This window comes from Lathyrus oleraceus, chromosome 1 (genome assembly GCF_024323335.1).
Source record: "Lathyrus oleraceus cultivar Zhongwan6 chromosome 1, CAAS_Psat_ZW6_1.0, whole genome shotgun sequence".
NCBI classification, from domain to species: Eukaryota; Viridiplantae; Streptophyta; class Magnoliopsida; order Fabales; family Fabaceae; genus Lathyrus; species Lathyrus oleraceus.
This window is the reverse complement of record NC_066579.1, coordinates 379,618,124-379,641,606: the sequence shown is the minus strand read 5'-3', so window position 1 is coordinate 379,641,606 and position 23,483 is coordinate 379,618,124. Positions and strand designations below refer to the sequence as shown.

The window sequence follows — 23,483 nt, the reverse complement described above, 5'->3', positions numbered from 1 at the left end:
AACAATTCAAAACAGACCGACTTCCTCCACCACACTCTAGAGATCATCCTATGACAGCAATTCCAATTGAAGTGGACTCAGTGGGAGATGGCAATGAATTTCACTTCACACCTGAAGACGTTAGTGATACACTGCCTGTACCGGCTGACAGCAACATGCAGAACTCTCCAAGCGCCATCAGATGTTGATTACCCGGTTTTTTTAACCATAATATACAGATAATTATATTTGGAAATTTTGGTCATGCTAAAGCAAGTGTGGGTGTAGTAAATTCATGTTCTGGTGCAGTTTCACATAAACATCCTTTGTGTCCATATCTGGAATATGTTGGACATCTTTACTGAAAGTTGGATCCTCTTCCGGTGCAAGAACGTTTTGAGCTTGGATACAGGGATTATATACAGTCACCTTTACAACCTTTGATGGATAATTCGGAGGCTCGTACTTATGAGACTTTTGAGAAAGGTGCTATGAAATACATTCAGTATCAAAGAGCGGGTGTGGACCTCTTGTGCGGGCATCATTACAGGCTTCATAAGAAGCAGGCGAACACGCAAAAGAGATCATGGAAACATTTATAGACGGTGCTTCTCCATTTACAGAAATTGCCTCTGTCCAGGTAGAAAATTTCAAGTTATAAGGAATAGAATCCCAGTTGACGGTTGCAAGAAATGAGGTTGCTAGACTGAACATAGAATTAGAACACAACACGCCTGGCTTGTGGTGCTGATACTGCACAGGAACAGCATAACAGGTTGCATGCAGAATCAATACGGCGGCAGAAATTTTCATGTTCATTCCTTCTCTTAAATGGTTAAGATTAAACGAGAGTGTACAACAGTTTGCAGTCATTCGAGAATGGAATCGGAATTGGTGCAAGTCGCAGCAGAGTTAACAAAAGTGGTTCAGTCTCTTCCTTCCGACGCCGTTAACCACCTGTTCTCCCTCGGGTTATGTGTGCACTGCATCTTCCGTGTATTCGGTGTTCAAGCCAACACCATCTATGCTTCTCCGCCGCTATCACCCACCATATTCACTTTTCAACCACCAACAGATAAACTCTGCACCATCTGCTTAGGTATCCTTCAGTTCAGATTTCGCAATGACGAACAACGTACTAAGTCAACATTGGTAAGAGCAGAGAAGTTAAACTTTACATCTGTTGCTAGACCGGTGTTGGGAGATGGTTACAGTTCTGTCTTAGTGTGTGGAAGTGATTCGCCACTGCCAGCTGAAATCAGAAGAATTATTAAATGGCACACCACAAATCGCAGCCACCACCGTTAACCGGAGAAGCGAACATGGTAGGTTTCAACTCTCGGTCGTCCTACGGTATGCAATCCATGCTCAAAGAAGGTCACAAGCATCTCTCCGGTCTCGATAAAGCCGTTCTCAAAAACACCGATGCCTGTAACCAACTCTCTACCATCACTCGCACTTCCTTCGACCCCAACGGAATGAATGAGATGGTTACAAATCATTTGGATAAACTTTTTGTGATGAATGATGCTGCTACGATTGTGAATGAACTTGAAGTTCAACATCCTGCTACTAAGGTTTTGGTGTTGGCTAGTAAGGCTCAGTAAGAGGAAATCGGTGATGGTGCTAATTTGACTATTTCTTTTGCCGGCGAGTTGCTTCATGGTGTCGGGGAGCTTATTAGGATGGGTTTGCATCCTAGTGAGATTATTAGTGGATATACTAAAGCTATTAAATTTTCAACTGAACAACTCTTGTAAATCCATCCCTTGGAAATAACAGCTCCTTGTCGGAAACAGAAAGACCTCAGGGAGATTCTTTTGAACCATTGACTGTCAAGCAGGGGAAGAAACACATTAGCACACCCGTTCCTCATGATTCATACTCGGTTCTTCCTGTAAGCAGTTCAGGAAAGTATTTAGCAATCGTATGGCCAAATATTCCTTATTTCTCTGTCTACAAGGTCAGCGATTGGTCAATTGTTGACTCTGGCAATGCAAGGCTTCTTGCTTGGGATGCTTGTTGTGACAGATTTGCTATATTGGAATCATCATTACCTCCCGAGCTAGGTAATATGTCTAAACTGAGCTACCTGCAATTGAATGATAATCAACTGGTGGGTGAAATTCCTAATGAGTTTGGGAAGCTTGAACATCTGTTCGAATGGAATCTTGCCAATAATCGTATAAATGGATCTATTCCACATAACATAAGCTCCTGCACGGAAAGATTCCGGAGCAGCTCACCAACTGTTTCAGTCTTTTTTCCATGACTTCTCTTATAACAACTTCACCGGAGTAGTTCCATCTTCTAAGAACTTCACGCGGTTCCCGGCTGACAGCTTCTTTGGGAATCCTTTATTATGTGGAAATTGGGTAGGATCCATATGCCGTCTATATCTCCCCAAAATCAAGAGAGATATTTTTTAGAGTTGCAGTCGCATTGTCTCATTCTCGGTATCATCGTGTTACAGGCTATGGTTATTATTGTTATCTATAGATCCATCTAGTCAAAGCAGTTGTCGAAAGCACCTAGCATGTCCGACCTAGTGCCTCCCAAGCTTGTGGTTCTTCATATGGATTTGGCAATACACACTTTGGATGATATAATGAGAAGCACTGAAAATCTCAGTGAGAAATTTATCATAGGTTATGGTGCCTCTAGTACTGTATACAAGTGTGTCTTGAAAAATTCCCGACCGATTGCAGTCAAGCGGTTGTACAATCAGCATCCACACAATTTAAGGGAATTCGAAACGGAACTTGTAACGATAGGCAGCATTAGACATAGAAACCTTGTCGTCTTGCATGGCTATGCCCTTACTCCTTGTGCAAATCTCCTTTTTACGAGTACATGGCAGACGACTCTCTTTGGGATCTTCTACATGGTCCGCTGAAGGTAAAACTTGATTGGGAAACACGGATGAGGATTGTTGTTGGAGCTGCTGAAGGACTTGCTTATCTTCACCATGACTGCAACCCTCGAATTATTCACAGGGACATTAAGTCTTCAAATATTTTGCTGGATGAAAGCTGTGAAGCTCATCCTTCTGATTTTGGCACTGCAAAATGCATCCCAGCCACAAGAACTCATGCCTCAACCTATGTCTTTGGAACTATATGCTATATTGATCCTGGATATGCACAAACTTCTTGGCTGAATGAGAAATCAGATGTATATAGCTTTGGCATCGTTCTGCTAGAGCTACTCACTGGGAAGAAGGCAGTAGATGATGATAGCCAAATGTCTAGCAAATCAACACCATTTCATCAGATCGAGGGTCTTGGGCCTTATGCATTCTATGATATTATTGATGTTCGGGAGGCTCGTGAAATAAACTCTGGTGCAATGTCGCTTTGTAATGAACCCGAAGTTGATGCTGCGGTTGAAATACTAAAGTTTTTTTCAAGAAAAGATACCCAGATGAATTTATTGGTGGAAGAATTGGCATTATTACTCCATACAAATGTCAACTTTCTCTTCTGTGGTTTCGTTTTCTTAATGCATTTGGATCTTCAACCATAGCTGACATTGGATTGAATACTGTGAATGGTTTCCAAGGTAGAGGGGTCGATATATTATTACTCTCTACGGTAAGAGCAGCTCAGTCAAGCAGTGCTACATCTCAAATGAGCTCAAGTTCTATTGGCTTTGTTGCTGGTATGAGACAGATGCGAACGGAAATACCACAAGTACCTGAAAAACCAACAGAATTTAAAGAAAATGAGCGAAAAAAATAACTAGCAGTGGATAACCATTTACCGGCAGTGAAAATTTGCAGCAACAAGAGCCAAACAATTTTTTTTACAAGAAGAAGGTACAAGCTACCTTTTTCAGAGCAAGCACCAAAATGGGGTAGACAACAAAGCAATACAAGAAAGCACTTCCAATTCCAATACTCCTTTAGTCTCAGAGGCCAATTCAAAAGACTCTTGCAATATGACTATAAAAGAGATGCCACTGTTCATTTTGGAAGAGAGCGAAAAACCCTAATTTTGAAGAGGATTGGCGGCTACCATTCAGAAAAGAAAAGGAGAGAATTGAAGGCAACGCTTACTCACATTCGTCGGTCGAGCTCGCCGCAACCGGTTAGCTTCCTTTCCGAGCTTTATTTCCATGTTTAGATTATGCTTTGAACTTCATGTTTGATTTAGCAACACCGCTGCCTGTTTGATTGTGATGTTAACTTGCTGTTAAGACTTTGATTTTCAAAATGGAAAGAAAACTGAGCTTGGTCATTCGTCGTTACATGTTTTCAACATGAGCTTTGGTTATTCGTACTTACTGTTTTCAACTTTGTGTTTTATTTAAAAGGTTTGGTGCGTCTTTTGTTATATTATGTATTAGTGTTTGAAACTATATAACAAGGATGTCTATCTGGTTAAGTTGGTAAAGAGGTGCTTTGGAAAAACTCTAGGTTTTGGGTTCAATCCCTGGTTTTCAGCATTTCTCATTTTTAACATACTTTCTATTTTTTACTAGTTTTTATTATTATTTCCATTTTTTTTATTATTATTTTAAACCTTTTATTTTTTTTTTCTCCTTTTTTTAAACACTTGTTGATTTTAATGTTAAACATCGATTTTTAATTTATGGATTTGACAATTTTCTTGTTATTTATCCATGATTATTTTTATCGATATATTGATAGTATTTCGCCGCGTTTCGATTAATCGCATATGACATTTCAATTGTTGTCAATATGCGCAAACCGGCTTTGAGCACATTATTTAGGTTTTATGTGTCCCTCCATTTCCATCCGTACAAATCCCGATTTTACCTTTTTTTTGATTTAATTTTTAAGTGTGTTGTAGATATAAGTTATTGTGTTATTTTCTTCACATGGCTTACTCTTGGGCCTTCTTACAATGAAACAGTTCTCTTGCACTTACACTCATACATTGCATTATTTGTTGTTTGGGTCCGATTTAATTATTCCAGTACTTTGAATCCCCATTTGACAAAATGTGCCCCACTCCCCTGATGTGTAATAATTTTACTGTTTTATTTCTTTATTGCTTGACTGTTTAGTTAGCTACTAACACAAGAATAAAATTGACCATTTCCAAAAGATCAAAAATAATGACTCGATCCAACATCGAGTATTTTCTCAATAAACAAATCAATTCATTTCTCCCTCCTATTCTATTCCACTTCTTTCAAACTTTCATCAAACGCTCGATTCAACGTCAAGCCATTTTTTTCTAATAAAAACTCAAAAAATATTTATTCATAATTAAAACCTTTTCAATAAAGATGGAAGTGGAACGCGGTGTATACCACGCACTCCTGAGACTAGGATTCGAGATGTATATCTCGCCAATCCTAGCTCTCGCCATCATCCAAATTTATCCACTTTGTTTTCTCTCAAACACTCATTCAAATTTCTCTTAAATGTCCATCAATACTTGATCTAGGGTCAAGTCATTTTCACAATAAACTCAAAATACCTAATTCTTATTTAACACTTTTTCACTAAAGGTGGAAATGGAACATGGTGTATACCGTGCACTCCTGAGATTAAGATTCGAGACGTATGCCTCACCTATCTTAGCCCTTGCCATCGTCTAAAATTGTCAATGAGGTTTCTTCAAACCCTTTCTCAATCAAATTCCAAAATACTTAATTCCTATCTTAACCTCTTTCAATAAAGATGGAAATGGAACATGGTGTATACCGTGCACTCCTGAGGCTAGGATTCGAGATGTATATCTCGCTCATCCAAGTTCTCGCCATCACTCAAAATACACCAAACCAATCAATTTCTTTTTCTCACCGCCGTGCGATTGACTCTTAAACCTTTTTCAAATGAAAGGTACTTTGTTTCAAAACAATGCAAGGCAGTGTTTCTCCACCTGTTTTGGGTAGTCCAACAATGTTTTCGTCGATTTGACACAAAGTAGCTTTCGCTAAAATCGACCAACAAACAAAACATTTTTCTACCTAGAACTACGTAAGCCTTGATTTCTCTTTTGAGATACGTAGGAGCAGGATTTGTAAATCTTGTCAGGCCCACTAATAAAAAACTTAGGTTTAGTCCTTCGTCAAAAAATCCAAAAATATTCTCCTTTCTTTTATTCTTTCTTTCCCACCTAATAATTTAAAGCCTAACATTTGAAACTAACATTAACGCACACAACTGACCTAATGGTTCCCGTTGAGTACAACGGACGTGAGGGGTGCTAATACCTTCCCCTTGTGTAATCGACTCCCGAACCCTGATTTTGTTGCGACGACCAATATCATTGTCGTTTTGTCTTGGGTTTTATCGATATTTCCCCTTTCCTTTTTAGGAATAAATAAAGTTCGGTGGCGACTCTGTTCAGTCCATCATTGCGAGCGTGCGATTGCGCTTCGCTAGGTCGTATCCCCATTTTTTCATATGAGGTACGACAATGCTCTTTTCGACCAGACTCGTCATGCTGTCCCAATACACACCCCATCGAATTCTCAGTCACTGACAGATACATTATCAGAGGTCTCCCAGGAACTGGAGGTATAAGGATTGGAGGTTTCTGCAAATACTCTTTTATCTTATCAAAAGCTTTTTGACAGTCGTCATTCCACCTGATTGCTTGATCTTTTCTTAGCAATTTAAATATCGGTTCACACGTGGCAGTTAGGTGAGATATGAACTGTACAATGTAGTTCAGTCTCCCTAAAAACCCACGGACCTGCTTTTCCGTTTTCGGTTCAGGCATTTCTTGAATAACTTTGACTTTCGCTGGATCAACCTCAATCCACTTCTCACTGACAATGAAACCCAACAGCTTACCGGATCTCACCCCAAACGTACACTTGTTTGGATTCAGCCTCAATTTGAACTTTCTCAGCCTTTCAAACAACTTCTGCAAGTTTACCAGGTGCTCCTCTTCTGTCTGAGACTTCGTAATCATATCGTCCACGTACACTTCAATTTCTTTGTGCATCATGTCATGAAAGAGAGTCGTCATAGCCCTCTGATAGGTAGCACCGGCATTCTTCAGCCCAAATGGCATCACCTTATAGCAGAACGTGCCCCAAGGTGTAATGAATGTCGTCTTTTCCATGTCTTCTGGCGCCATCTTGATTTGATTATAGCCAGAAAATCCATCCATGAAAGAGAAAACCGAAGATTGAGCAGTATTATCAACCAATACATCAATGTGAGGTAATGGGAAGTCATCTTTCGGACTTGCTCTGTTTAAGTCCCGGTAGTCGACATACATCCTGACTTTGCCATCCTTCTTCGGCACGGGAACGATGTTGGCCACCCAAGGGGGATAACTGGTAACTTCCAGAAAACCCGCATCCCACTGCTTCTGAACCTCTTCTTTGATCTTGACAGCCATATCAGGACTAGTTCTGCGAAGCTTCTGCTTGACCGAAGGACAATCTTCTCTGAGAGGTAGCCTGTGCACCACGATATCTGTATCCAACCCAGGCATATCTTGATACGACCAGGCGAATATCTCCACATATTCTCTCAGCATCTCAATCAGCCCTCTCTTGACATCTTCCTTCAAAGCAGCCCCGATTTTGATCTCTCTTCTGACGTCCTCAGCACCCAGGTTAATAATCTCCAACTCTTCCTGATGAGGTTGGATGACCCTTTCCTCCTGCTTCAATAATCTGACCAGTTCTTTAGGGAGTTCACAATCTTCCTCACTCTCCTCTTCAGCTTGGTAGATGGGATTATTGAAATCATACTGAGCCATAACAGAACTGTTTATAGTGGAGTCCGTAAGATCAATTCTGCATGTTTAATGCTTTATTTTAGAAAAAAGAGTTCAAGAAAGTCACAAAAAAACAAAAAACATTGCCATTTTTATTGTTTTGGAAGTGAAAATAGAAAACAGAAAGACAGTGAGCACAAATTTGTTTGCAAAACGTCCTTTATTAATGATAATCATTTCAACATGATGTGGCCCTACAATGAACCACTACGCCTCGGGCAAAGCGCAGGGTTTGTATGCAGAATGAAAAACAAAAGAAAATTACTCTGTCTGAAGAGTAACTTGGACTATTTCTTCAGCAGTCCAATTGTCATACCCCAAAATTTGCCCGTTAATATTACAAGGCATTTCTAAGGCACTCCAACTTATTTTTCAAGGCGTTGATCTTAAAAGAACAAAGACCCAGCACACAAATGGCCAAATCCAGAAAAGGGCCTAAACTGGCTTGCTCGCTAGGCGAGCTACTCCTTCGCCTAGCGAACCCTTCGCTACGCCATTCGCCTAGCGAAGCTTGCGAATACCAGAAAATTCTGGGCTTCATTCTGAGCCCATTAGGTCATAAAAAGAGCATTATAAATACCACAACTTCAGTCAGAAAAAGGGAGAACGAAGACGGAACAAAAACGGGAGATAGAGAGAAGGCACAGCAAACCCTGGAGGCTAACCCAGAGAATTCAGAGCAACCCTAAAGGAAACCCTGAAGGAAACTCATCTGCACCAAGGTTACCTCCGCCCAACTCAATCCGCCACCCAACTCAATCCGACTTGCCAATTCAATGTTGCAATTCAATTGCAAACAGGTTTGCATTACTATTACCGCTTTATGTTCTTAATAGGCATGTGGCATTATGATTGAATTTATAAAAGTATCTTAAGTTTTGCATGGGAATTTAAGTATTATGAATATCTTGAATGTTTAACCATGTAATCTCTGTAATGGATGCCATAGGGTGTGCAGCTTGCTGAAATTATACTGTTATCAAAACCAGAACCCGCAGCCGCTCGCTAGCCCATCGCTAAGCGAGCATGTAGCGAGCGTTCGCTAAGCCTTCGCTAGGCGAGGCAGGAGCGAACGTGACAGTCGCTGATTTTTCTGTTCTGTTCTATGTTTATCGGATCTGTTTTATTCTGTGATTTTTCTGTTCTGTTCTATTCTGTCCTACCGCTGTGTTCCTTTTGTTTGGTGCAATTCTCGATTGCACCCTGATTTGGTATTCTGACCTGTTTGCTGAGTTTTGTAAAGGTTCACATACTCCCGGAGAAGGTAACTTGTTAGGTATTCCACTTTATTTGTGGGATACCCTTGTGGAGATTCATCCTAATTACTTAATTGATTTTAATGTGGAGATTCATCCTAATTACTTAATTGATTCTAATGTGGGGATTCACCCTAATTACTTAATTGATTATAATATGGACCTAATTACCTAATTGATTACAACTACCTAATTGATTGTAAAATATTGCCTTTGAATATGTGATCTTGGACCTCTCTTTGTTGCCTTACGATATTACGGTATTATGGTCATGTCCCGCGAATATGGGGATACACTTAGCAAAGACCCTTCGGTTAAATCATCATGTCCCTATAAAATAAATCATAGTCCCTCGGATGTTGCCTACGAATATATGATTTTGTCCCTCGATGACCCTTCGTTGTAGCCTACGGTTAAATGATGATCGTCCCTTCGGATGCTGAGGTATCCTTACAAATGTTGCCTTTAATGACCAAACGATGACCCTACGATGACCCTGTTACATCCAAGGGATAAAACTACTTACTTCTCAATAGTAAGGATAGTTTTATCTTCATAAGGATAGGAAATGCCCATAAAGACCTTGGGTAGGTATAACTCTTGATTGTTGGCTCACCTAAAACATTTTTCATACCTCACACTTTGCAAATACTAGAAAATCACCACTTGGTATACATTCGTACTAGAACCATTGCCAAGTTATATTTTTCTAAACCGATTTCAAGATTAAACGAGATAAATACTTTGTATACATTCGTACAAGAATCATTACAAAGTTAAACTCTCTTTTCAAAACATTTTTTAAGCAATTCACAAACACTTTTTCAGACAAACATAAGTGATCCAGCAATTAAGAGCCCATGGATAACCATGGATACAAAGGGTGCTAACACCTTCCCTTTGTATAATGTACCTCCCGAACCCAAAATCTAATTAAGGTCTTTCCTGTTCTTTTCCACCTTTCCTTATTGGATAAAAGAAAAGTCGGTGGCGACTCTTGCTATCCGCGACATTTGCTTTCCAAAGCAAAACACACAAAGTCAGTTCACCGTATGACAGAACTGGCGACTCTGCTGGGGACTTAAAAAGAGAGGTCACCTTTTTAAAAAAAAAAAAAAAAAGGATCACTTATTTGAATTGCCTGATTTACTTTTAAGGGATTGCTTGGGTATTTTATGCTTGAGTCAAAGATCCTACACCCAGATCTAGTGTACCTTAGGTAAGTAGCAAAAGATCATCGCAACTATCCGGCGTATACTGGAATGGTCAAAATGATGGCTACGGTTAATGTGACACTTTGGCTGTCCTGATGTTCCTCATGTTTACTTGAGGAAAAATTTGGCGTCTGCGTGGTGTCATCAAAGCATTAACCAGACCTTTAGAACCCTAATTGACTCATCCTAGCCATTAGAAAGTAGTGACATAACTGACTTCGGTTCCGACTGGGGTTGGTTGAGACTCGATGCTACACTCCTTGAGATTGGACTTTAGGGAAGCTTTGGTCAACCACTTGGTGTTGCACTGAAGTGGACTTAAAGGAAGGTCAATGATTGGAGATCCTGTTAGAACCCGGTTACTATTCTAGGACAGGTTGAACCAACCAAACTTCAGTGGGGAGGGTACTTACCTATGGAACTCATGCAAGCCTTAAAACTCAGGAATGATGGTTGTGTGACTTGCTTGTGCTTGTTATTTACTTAACATCATAACATCATAACATCATAACATCATGACATCGTGGCATTGTACTAACCATTTCAAGGACTTTAAACATTGAAAACATTTCATACATTGCATAGCATGACATAACATTGCATAACAGGTACTCTAAAGGGATCAATGTTCTCACGGTTTTCCTGCAAACAGAAAAATGGACCTCGAACAAACTGTCAAAGATCTCCAGGCTCAGAATGCTCAATTCCAGGAAATGATCTTGAACTTATCCAAGGGGCAGGAGGAACTGAAGGCTCTCTTGCTCAAGAAAAAGAAAGACAAGAAACCTGTGAGTTACATCAACCCGGGAAGAAGGCTCAGAGGACAGGCTGCAGGAGTCAAGATTAGAATTCCGAAGGATCAAGAAGAGGAGACAGAGAATGATTCAGAAGAGGAGAATGTTGATCTCTTCAACCCTGAAGACGACGATGAAGATTATGAGAATGAACAGTACTCTCCAAAAGATGATAAGTATAAGTTGCTGGAAGAACGCATGCTAGCTATGGAGGGTCAGAAGGCGTCCGGCCTGGATTTCGAAGGTTTAGGTCTGGTCTCTGGTGTGGTTATTCCTCGCAAATTCAAGATCCCCACTTTCACTAAGTACGATGGTGCGTCTTGTCCTCAGATGCATCTAAGAGCTTATGTGAGAAAGATTTAGCCGTATACCACCAATAGGAAATTATGGATCCATTTCTTCCAAGAGAGTCTATCTGGCACACAGTTGGAATGGTATTATCAGCTCGAAAGCTCTAACATCCGCACCTGGACTGATTTAGCGACAACTTTCTACAAGCACTACCAGTATAATTCTGAATTGGCACCTACTCGGCTACAGTTGCAGAATATGACTATGGGATCTAAAGAAAGCTTCAAAGAATATGCTCAAAAATGGAGAGACTTGGCTGGCAGAGTCAAACCCCCTATGACTGATCGAGAATTAGTAGACATGTTCATGAGCACACTGACTGGCCCATTCTACAGCCATCTATTGAGGAGTTCCTCATTGGGTTTCACTGAACTTATATTAACAGGTGAACATGTTGAAAGCGGCATTCGAAGTGGAAAGATACAGGCAGCTACCTCTGATCCTCCGGAGACTCCTAATGTCATCACTGCTCCTCTGCCTAATCATGACGAGACTGTCAATGCTGTGGAAGATACTGATAACGATTATGACTTGGATAGCTGGATTTTCCCAACAACTGGTGACTGACTCGGCAATTGGAAGGCTGAAGACACTATCCTGATTTCCTTTAGTCAGGAGTAATTGTTATTGCTTATTTTAATGTATTAAATTTTGTTAAAGGTTTTGTCATTTTCATAAGCATATTCATATTCAATAAATCAATGGACCTTTTTGCATTCAAATATTGCGCTCTTTATCTTTCCTGCCATCTTTCAAATAAGCTATGTTTTCTTGCACACACTCACGTAACAATTTGCCGATCCATATCCACTCTGGATCCTGTTGGTAATAACTCTTCTACTGTTCATTATAACTTTGAAAATCCGATCTACCAAGCCGAGGATGGAAGTGAGGAAGATTGTGAAGTACCTGGAGAGCTTGCTAGACTACTACAAGAAGAAAAGACTATTCAGCCGCATGAGGCATCGATCGAAATCGTAAATCTGGACCACGTCGCCCGATCTAGCTCCCATTTGACCACTACTTGCAAATCCATCTTCAAATTACTGGGACAAAATCAAGAAGTATCTCCAAGAACCTCCAATTCTGATGCCACCAATTGAAGGAGGACCTTTAATCATGTATTTGACCGTGTTAGAAAATTCAATGGGGTGTGTGCTGGGGCAACATGACGAGTCTGATCGAAAAGAGCATGCAATATACCACCTTAGCAAAAAGTTTACTGACTGTGAAACAAGATACTCACTGCTCGAGAAAACTTGCTGTGCTCTGGCTTGGGCTGCTCGCCGACTAAGACAGTATATGTTGAATCATACCGCTTTATTGATTTCTAAGATGGATTCTATCAAATATCTATTTGAGAAACCTGCTGTCTCCTGGAGTAGCTAATTTGGACAACAAGATGATTACTGAACTCTGCACGCAGTTCAAAATAAAACACCATAATTCCGAAGTGGCGACTTGGTAATAAAGCGTATCATTCTACCACAAGGTGATTCTAGAGGCAAATGGGCTCCCACATACGAAGGGCCATTTGTAGCTAAGAAGGTATTCTCTGGTGGAGCCATGATGCTTGCTACAATGGATGACGAAGAGTCCCCGCATCCCGTGAACACAGACATATAAAAATGTACACCCGGCAAGTCGAAAACCTGAAAAGGCGGCTTGGGCAAAAAAGGGTATCCTGGTGGACTGAAAACCTGAAAAGGCGGTCCAGGCAAAAAAATTAGGGCTTAAAAGCGTATGACTATGTCCCGTTCTCAGTCAGCTTCACCCAAGTCAAAGGGACTGAACAAGCCAATCACTTCTATCCGACAGTAGGAGATGAGACGCTTGAAGACATAATGACAGTAGCAGAATTAAAACCAATAGGACTTTTTCTTCATAGCTTTTCTTTGTTGTCTCGACGATTTCCTCTTACTAGGATTTCTGTCTCCTTGTGCTCAAATTGCCTGTTTATAGGCCCTCTTTCAAAATCAATACAATGTTATTTCCAAAAAGATGTTTTTGTTTTACTTTTTCTGTTTTGTTTGCATAAACGTCCATTGATTTAATTTGAATTATATATGCATTTGAATATGATCGATGTTTATCAAAATACATGCATAAAACGGAAATAGCAATTACTAAAAGACTTCAGGATCGAGGAGAAAGTCTAACCATGCTTTCCAACGAATCCGGTTGCTAATTCTATTCCCCAGCATAAACCAGTTACTCCCCAGAAGGAATTGGCATCGCTGGACAGACGAATCATCTCTTCCATCCCCCAGCCAGGCTTCTGGCGGATATTTCTACCATTAGACAGAAATCAAATACCCCCAGCTGAGAAAGGGTCATCAACACAAACATCTCCGACCGGAATCTCGGGATTTATTTTCCCCTGGCAGAACTTCTCGGACGCATAATTCATTCATTACATCATTTCACAGCATACGTATGCATACAATGTTCGCATTTACTTTCGAAAGCATAAAACATCTCATGCATCATGACATAGCATGAAGCTAACTTTATTTTTCAGGTTAATTATCCTCCTGATACAGTCAAAACAAAGGTCCATTCAGACGGACATCTTTATCGATTACATTCAAGATTCAACTACATCTCTCAGATATAGTCTATATGAACATTCATTCTGACAAGCACTCTGATATCCTCCCGATGGTGGCACCTTTCAGCCCACCCCAGATATTCATTGCAAATACAACATATACTATCAGATATAGCCTAGTGTACGGTTCATTCTGATTCAGCTCAACATACGACTCCTCCAACTCAGATACGATCTAACGGACGATCCATTCTGATCCTTTCTTCGTCAGATACAGCCTAACGTACGACTCATTCTGCAACTCCAATACGGTCTAACGTACGACCCATTTGGATATTCAAACCCTCAGATACTGCCTAGCGTACGGTACATTCCGGGGTGTAGTCTAGCGTACGACTACTTTCTTCGTCAGATACAGCCTAACGTACGACTCATTCTGCAACTCCAATACGGTCTAGCGTACGACCCATTTGGACCTTCAAATCCTCAGATACTGCCTAGCGTACGGTACATTCCGGGGTGTAGTCTAGCGTACGACTACTTTCTTCTTCAGATACAGCCTAACGTACGGCTCATTCTGCAACTCCAATACGATCTAACGTACGACCCATTTGGATCTTCAAACCCTCAGATACAATCTAGCGTACGATCCATTCTGATTCTACCTTCGTCAGATACAGCCTAACGTACGGCTCATTCTGCAACTCAGATACGATCTAGCGTACGATCCATTCTGATCTTTCATCCCCAGTGAAGTCACCCGCCTAATGGATAACTCATTTTGCTACTCAGATACGATCTAGCATATGGTCCATTCTGATCCTTTATCCCCAGCAGCGTATGATCCATTATGATCTTTCATCATCAAACTTCCTGGATGGCATCTTTAAGCCCATCTCCATCAGGACTAACCTTTGATTAACAAGTGCAAATTTTTGGGGCATTCTAGTGTTCAATAATCTTCCACCTCCAGACCACGAATGGCATACACACCATTCTAACTCTCTCGGTTCAAGAATATTGAACAGGGGCAGCTGTCATACCCCAAAATTTGCCCGTTAATATTACAAGGCATTTCTAAGGCACTCCAACTTATTTTTCAAGGCGTTGATCTTAAAAGAACAAAGACCCAGCACACAGATGGCCAAATCCAGAAAAGGGCCTAAACTGGCTTGCTCGCTAGGCGAGCTACTCCTTCGCCTAGCGAACCCTTCGCTACGCCATTCGCCTAGCGAAGCTTGCGAATACCAGAAAATTCTGGGCTTCATTCTGAGCCCATTAGGTCATAAAAAGAGCATTATAAATACCACAACTTCAGTCAGAAAAAGGGAGAACGAAGACGGAACAAAAACGGGAGATAGAGAGAAGGCACAGCAAACCCTGGAGGCTAACCCAGAGAATTCAGAGCAACCCTAAAGGAAACCCTGAAGGAAACTCATCTGCACCAAGGTTACCTCCGTCCAACTCAATCCGCCACCCAACTCAATCTGACTTGCCAATTCAAAGTTGCAATTCAATTGCAAACAGGTTTGCATTACTATTACCGCTTTATGTTCTTAATAGGCATGTGGCATTATGATTGAATTTATAAAAGTATCTTAAGTTTTGCATGGGAATTTAAGTATTATGAATATCTTGAATGTTTAACCATGTAATCTCTGTAATGGATGCCATAGGGTGTGCAGCTTGCTGAAATTTGTACTGTTATCAAAACCAGAACCCGCAGCCGCTCGCTAGCCCATCGCTAAGCGAGCATGTAGCGAGCGTTCGCTAAGCCTTCGCTAGGCGAGGCAGGAGCGAACGTGACAGTCGCTGATTTTTCTGTTCTGTTCTATGTTTATCGGATCTGTTTTATTCTGTGATTTTTCTGTTCTGTTCTATTCTGTCCTACCGCTGTGTTCCTTTTGTTTGGTGCAATTCTCGATTGCACCCTGATTTGGTATTCTGACCTGTTTGCTGAGTTTTGTAAAGGTTCACATACTCCCGGAGAAGGTAGCTTGTTAGGTATTCCACTTTATTTGTGGGATACCCTTGTGGAGATTCATCCTAATTACTTAATTGATTTTAATGTGGAGATTCATCCTAATTACTTAATTGATTCTAATGTGGGGATTCACCCTAATTACTTAATTGATTATAATATGGACCTAATTACCTAATTGATTACAACTACCTAATTGATTGTAAAATATTGCCTTTGAATATGTGATCTTGGACCTATCTTTGTTGCCTTACGATATTACGGTATTATGGTCATGTCCCGCGAATGTGGGGATACACTTAGCAAAGACCCTTCGGTTAAATCATCATGTCCCTATAAAATAAATCATAGTCCCTCGGATGTTGCCTGCGAATATATGATTTTGTCCCTCGATGACCCTTCGTTGTAGCCTACGGTTAAATGATGATCGTCCCTTCGGATGCTGAGGTATCCTTACAAATGTTGCCTTTAATGACCAAACGATGACCCTACGATGACCCTGTTACATCCAAGGGATAAAACTACTTACTTCTCAATAGTAAGGACAGTTTTATCTTCATAAGGATAGGAAATGCCCATAAAGACCTTGGGTAGGTATAACTCTTGATTGCTGGCTCACCTAAAACATTTTTCATACCTCACACTTTGCAAATACTAGAAAATCACCACTTGGTATACATTCGTACTAGAATCATTGCCAAGTTATATTTTTCTAAACCGATTTCAAGATTAAACGAGATAAATACTTTGTATACATTCGTACAAGAATCATTACAAAGTTAAACTCTCTTTTCAAAACATTTTTTTAAGCAATTCACAAACACTTTTTCAGACAAACATAAGTGATCCAGCAATTAAGAGCCCATGGATAACCATGGATACAAAGGGTGCTAACACCTTCCCTTTGTATAATGTACCCCCCGAACCCAAAATCTAATTAAGGTCTTTCCTGTTCTTTTCCACCTTTCCTTATTGGATAAAAGAAAAGTCGGTGGCGACTCTTGCTATCCGCGACATTTGCTTTCCAAAGGAAAACACACAAAGTCAGTTCACCGTATGACACCAATTGTTTACCATCTCCCCTGGAGCCTGCGGGCGCACCCATTTGTCCAAATCATAATCATTGTCACCGTCTTCACTACTGGCTGCGAAGACGTCACTATGATTCATCAGCCCAGCGCTGGTGAAGGTACTCGGCCCTTTCTGCTCACCCTGCTCCGCCTGCAGAGGTTGATAACCAATACCGAACTTGTCTTCTTTGACGGGCAGATCAACCATCTTGCCCCAGCCCTCTTCCTTACCAGAGTTGACCACCTCCCTAGCCTGCTTGTAGGATGCAATTGAGGCACTTGGCTTCTTCTGCTCAGCAAAAGCCACCTTCTTGATAGCTACGGTCTCAAATGCTTGGCATAGAGTTTCATGGATCTCACCATCCACCTCCACATACTTGAAAGAGGACAGATGACTCACAAGAATGTCCTCCTCGCCGCAAACAGTGACAACCTGACCGTTCCACACATACTTCAGCTTCATATGGAGAGTTGACGAAACTGCCCCAGCCCCATGTATCCAGGGACGCCCCAATAAGCAACTATATGCTGGCTGGATGTCCATCACATAGAAGATAATATCAAAAACCTCCGGGTCAATCTTCATTGGCAACGTGACTTCACCAAAAACAAACCGTTTGGATCCGTCAAAAGCACGAACAATAAGATCACTCAGAGTGAGGACAACCCCTTCAACATCAATCTTGCTCAGAATCTTCTTGGGCAACACATTTAAAGACGAGCCAGTATCCAATAACACATGTGACAATACTGCGCCTTTACACTCCATAGTGATATGCAGGGCTTTGTTATGGTTACGACCCTCAGGTGTCAAGTCCAGGTCTATGAACCCCAAGCCATGCCTCGTGCTCACATTAGCAATGACACCCTCCAACTGATTGACAAAAATCTCATGAGGCACGTAAGCCAGATTCAACATTTTCAGCAAGGCATTACGGTGTGCCTCAGAGCACAACAACAGGGACAGAATAGAGATTTTGGACGGAGTTTGATTCAGCTGATCTACAATCTTGTAGTCACTCTTCTTAATAATCTTCATAAACTCCTCCACATCTTTCTCAAACGAGCCCTCAGGCGCCTCCTTCTGAACAGGTTCTTCCTCAACCACAACTTGTTTACCTTTCGCTTTGGCAAGAGCCTTAACATTGTTGTCTCTCAAAGGCTGCGGTGCAAACAGACGACCGCTTCTGGTAAACCCTCCAGGACCCCCTACATTATCCACGACTGGACCCACAGTCACCAGAGCTCTACTTGGTAAACCAATTGTCACGGGAGACTGATTCACTGGCCTGATCTGATTTTCTGCCCTTCTGTTATTGCGGTAAGCATTATCATACTTCCACGGGACCGCCCTACTATTATCAACAGATCTTCTATCAGAAGCCACAATAGTAGTGGGAGCACTGACAGTTACCGGAGCAAATATAGTCACAGGAGTACCAATAGTTGTGGGTGCATTGACAATTCTTGGCACACGTCCAGGACCTTCGGACGATTTGAAATAAATGGTGACAGTTGACACCACTCCACGTTCTTTCACAGCCCTAGCAAACTGCAAACAACCCTCATCCATCAAACCCTGGATACCATTCTTCAACTACATACAACCATTCTCTGAATTCTCACAGTCTGAACAACCCTTATCACAGCCCGGGAATACTCCCCCATTCAGCAGACGCTCTTTCACAACCAACAGCGACGTCTGAATATCTTCAACATCAACCACCAAATCCAAGGCCTCCTCACCTTCCACATTATTCACCCTGGGCCCACCATGTTGAGGCATAGGGTTGTTCACAACATTAGGCACAGGAGCAAAATTGATTATTTTGGCGTCAATCAAGTCCTGGACCTTATGATGAAAAGCCCGACAGTTCTCAATATGGTGCCCCGATGCACCAGAATGGAAGTCACAACGAACGTTGGCATCATACCCAGCAGGTATCTTCGTCAACGAACCCATAGTGCGTAACTCAACAAACCCCAATCTGAGCAATTCGGGCAGCAACTCAGCGTATGTCATAGGTAACGGGTCGAATCGACGATCCGGCATTCTTTGTCTCGGCTGAAATGGACGTTGCTATTATTGTTGTTGTTGTTGTTGTGGTGCTCTTTGTTGTTGTTGTTGTCGTGGTTGAGGTGCTGGGATGGTTACAGCAGCAACTTGACGGTGATGTCCGCTATTCATATTTCTTCTGTGTTGCACAACATTGGTCTCTCCCTCTCTTCTTCTGGGTGCCCCAGCAAATGGCTTCTTTGAAGATGAAGAACCAGCATCCTGAATCTTTCCAGCTTTGATGAGACTCTCGGTTCTCTCTCCACAAATCACCACATCAGAAAAGCTACCAAACGGGCAACTTCCCATTCGATCCATGAACACTCCCTGCAAAGTCCCAATAAACATATCGGTCAACTCCCTCTCCAGCATCGGAGGTTGCACCCTTGCAGCTAGTTCCCGCCATCTCTGGGCGTACTCCTTGAAACTCTCTCCTAATTTCTGACTAAGCTCTGTAACTGAGTTCGGCTCGGAGCCATGTCCATATTGTGCTTGTATTGCCTCATAAAGGCTTCACCCAGATCCCTCCAACTTCTAACAGATTCTTTTTCAACTCCATGTACCAGTCCAGGGAAGCTCCAGACAAGCTATCCTGGAAGAAGTACATCCACATTTTCTCATCATCTGTGTAGGCAGAGATCTTTCTGTAGTAAGCCTGCACATGGGTGCGAGGACAAGAAGTACCGTTATATTTGTCAAAAGAAGGTGCTTTGAACTTATAAGGGATCCTCAGCCCTTCAACCAATTCCATATTTGTAACATCAAACCCCAAAGAGTTCTGACACTCCATGGCTCTGATCTTCTCAGCTAGGGCATCAACCCTCCTATCCCTTTCGTCAGTTCTTCCCACAACTTCATCATCCTCACTGAGGAGAGTAAACATATCCTCCTGCCTATCAACCAATGGAGCAGGATTACGGACTGGAGCACGAGTCACTCTGCATTAGCTGTCTCTGGAGCAATAGGTTGACCGTTGATTCTGATACCCCACAACTCATCACCCACAGCATAGTTGTTGATGGGAATAGCAGCAGTAACGTTGTCATTGATTGGGCCTCCCTCTGGCAAAGCATGATTGACGGGTGGATTTGCAGCCTCTTGTCTTTGGACCAAGGATCGAAGTTCTTCTTGACCTTGTGCAACCCCTTGCATCATGTTCATGAACTGGGCCATATTAGCCCTCATCTCTGCCAACTCTTCCTGAACTTGGTCCATGCTTCTCTGTCGATTCAACCTTGTCGCGTAGTGGTGCGGACGTTGATCAGCAATCCTGCCTGAAACAGGAACCAGAATGAGAAGTCTTGTTCAAGAACACCTGTAATGCAAGAATGATATGTGTATGATGCACATGATGCATATGATGCATATGATATGTTTTATCATTCCTCAAGCATTCAAGAGCCTTATTCACTTTGGAAAAATGGCAACCTGCAACAAGAACACCAAAGAAACAACCTACATAGGATAATGAACAAAAGGTGAAACAACAACAATCTCATCTATAGACATGAGCCATAAAGGTCATACAAACATAGTTCAAACACAAACTCAAATCATCGGAGTACAAGAAATCCCATCCAACAATCCTGGAGGTGATTCTCAAAATAAACAATAAGATAAACTACGGAAGTCGTCCTCCAGGAATGAGAGTCTTCAGGTACTGGCACTGATCAATCAAACGGTCGCATTCTGAACAATCAGGTAAAGGGGTGATCTTCTCCTTCAGTTGTCTTCTGAGCTCCACAACTTCTTCTCCAAGCTGGTTCTCTGATGCAAGTCTCAGGTCTACCTCCTTCTTCAACTGAATATCCTTGTCTTTAAGCTGCCTTTCCAAGTCTTGTATCTTCTTTTGGTAATTGGCTTCCGCTCTTTGCAACCTCAAGCGCTCACGGTGTTCTCCATCCAACATTGCTTCTACCTCCTCATAGGACCTCTTCTTGCTTCCCAACCTGCTAGCACCCTCACCTTGCACTCCTTTGAGTTTATGGGCCAAACTCAACTTATCAGCTTTGGCTTTGTAAAGCTTCATCTGGATCTCTTGTTCTTTCTCTTTCAACCGACGATTCTCCATCAAGGCTTGTTTATAATACTCAGCAGACACATTCTCAGAAAGGATCAAAGGCGGTTGCTCCTGCAATGGTTCCATTCTATCATAGGGTAACAACAAGGTTCCAACTCTATCCTTGACCCACTCAATGTAGGCAGGCATATCAATGGCAAACTTCTTTCCCAAGACAGATCCATCTTTGACACCAATATTCTTCCAAGGTCTTCCTACTTGCTCCAATCTAGCTGGGTCACTTCGCTTCTCAAAGTAGGCACTCTCAGCTATCTCAGCATCTAGCGGCCTTCCATTCATGACAAACCCCAACTGACGGAGAGAAAGAACTGGGTTATAATTGATGCAACCCTTAGTTCCTATGAGTGGAACATTACGAAACCCTCCACAACTCATAATGACATTGCGCACATTCATCCTATAAGCTTGCCACCTGATATCATAGGATGTGAGTGACATAACCCTCTGAGTCCACTTATGAGTGTTCTGAGTATCCATAAAAGGTCCACTGGTTGGTAGAAAAGACAAGAACCATCTGAGTAACAAAGGGAGACAACACCTGATAGCTCCACCCTTACCATGCCTGCTATGGATAGCATAGTAAGTGTCAGCTAACAGGGTAGGAACCGGGTTTCCTCTGATGAAGATAGTAATTGCTGCAAGATCCACAAAATTAGGCATGCTAGGGAACAACACAACTCCATAGATCATGATAGATAACTGAGCATTGAAAGCTCCCCAATTCCCCTTCTTCGCTTCTTCCTTAGCCATGCTCACCAAGTACTTCAAAGACAAACCCACAACATCACCACTTACTTTCCAATGGTCACTCACTTCCTTGATGCTCAAATAAAGAGCCTTAGCAATAACCCTGAAATCAACCTCCTTTGGCACATCCAGGAAAGGCACCTGGTACTTGATCGGGACATTCATCAGGATAGAATACTCTTCGAGAGTGGGCGCTAACTGATAATCCTGGAAAGTGAAGCAACGGAGCTCTGGATCATAAAACTGTAGGAGAGTCTGCAATGGTACTGGATCTACCACCATCTTCAACAGCAACAGAATATCCCCATACTGGTCATCAAACATCTTCTGATTACAACCGGTCACCAGATTGCTCAACTCTATCAAGGATGTCAATGGCTCACGGTGAAAACTGTAGGTGCAAGTCTTCCTCTTCGACCCTGGAATGGCTGCCATCTCTCACTGTGAACAGACCCCTGAATGAACCTGAGAAATGATATGCATGCACATGTTAGTTTTTTTTTTTTTTTATCATCATTTTTTTTATTGCATTATTTTTTGAAAATAAACATGCTATGATGCAAATGATGCAATTATGATTGGTTGGTTGTGTATCACGGAGCACAGGTTCAGAACTTCGGCATCGGAACCGGAACCCACAAACCCAAGTCATCTGGAACCCAAAGTCAAGAACTGAGTCACCAACAGGAACCAAAAGTCACCAACAGATCTAGTCACCAACTGATCGAGTCACCAACTGATCGAGTCACCAACGGTACCTATAATGATCATTCCCTCCCCACTCACGGGTGGCATCTAAGCCAAGGTAAGGTCAAGAGAAACGCAGGATAAACAACCCTTTCAAGAATATCATCCTGTACACACCAGATGTATGTACCGATAATACCCCATCAGAGTCTGAACTGCTCGTGATGTCATGTTCCGCTAAGTGGCGCAATACCACCCGCTTCCCATGAATCACTCTATTCCTAGGTGTCCTAAAGTTCACTCATAGCCTGGGTATTGGGCCTTTTACCTCTTGTAACTCCCACCCCACAGAGAAACAGACACATAGCCAACACAATGAAAGCATGATGCGTGCAAACATAAATGGTTCTTCAATCACGTCGAGACACATGGCGCCTTGCATGTGAGCACTTATCCACTATGCTCCACGTATGCTCTCAACGATTTTTGATGAGGGCGAAGTTCCCTCACTTATTTGAATTTTGAATCTTTGATCGAAAACCATTTTCAACCGTCTTTAAGAAGCCCTCCTTAAGAGGCAATGTTTGTGATTGTTTACCTTTGTGCCTTGTACATTCAAAGACCTCCTAAGTGAAGAGGCATTGGCAGATACAACAGAGCTGCCACCGTGCGTTATTTATCCCAAAAGAGGGAAAGGAAACGCTCGAAGTAAACCTGGAAAGGACATGGTCTCGCGACCAGAGATGCAAGGATCAGGAGTCGGTTATGCGAAGGGAAGATATTAGCACCCCTACGCATCTGTCGTACTCGACGGGATCCACGCTCAGAAAGAATAGAAGAAAGGTTGCTAAAGATACTGCTCAAACACTGCACACACACTGAACTGACACAGACGAGAGACAGAAGAAAATAACTCGGCAGGATGTCGCATCCTGGGCCTACGTAGTCTGTCAGACACAGACATCAGAGTCGACGTAGTTCGGGGACAGGGGAAACGTGCTC

At 42.0% G+C, this 23,483-nt stretch overlaps 1 pseudogene; it reads left to right on the top strand.

Annotated features, from left to right (window-relative positions):
- Nucleotides 1-272: 272 nt before the first annotated feature.
- On the top strand, nt 273-3,677 carry LOC127138101 (LRR receptor-like serine/threonine-protein kinase ERL1; annotated as a pseudogene).
- Nucleotides 3,678-23,483: the final 19,806 nt, after the last annotated feature.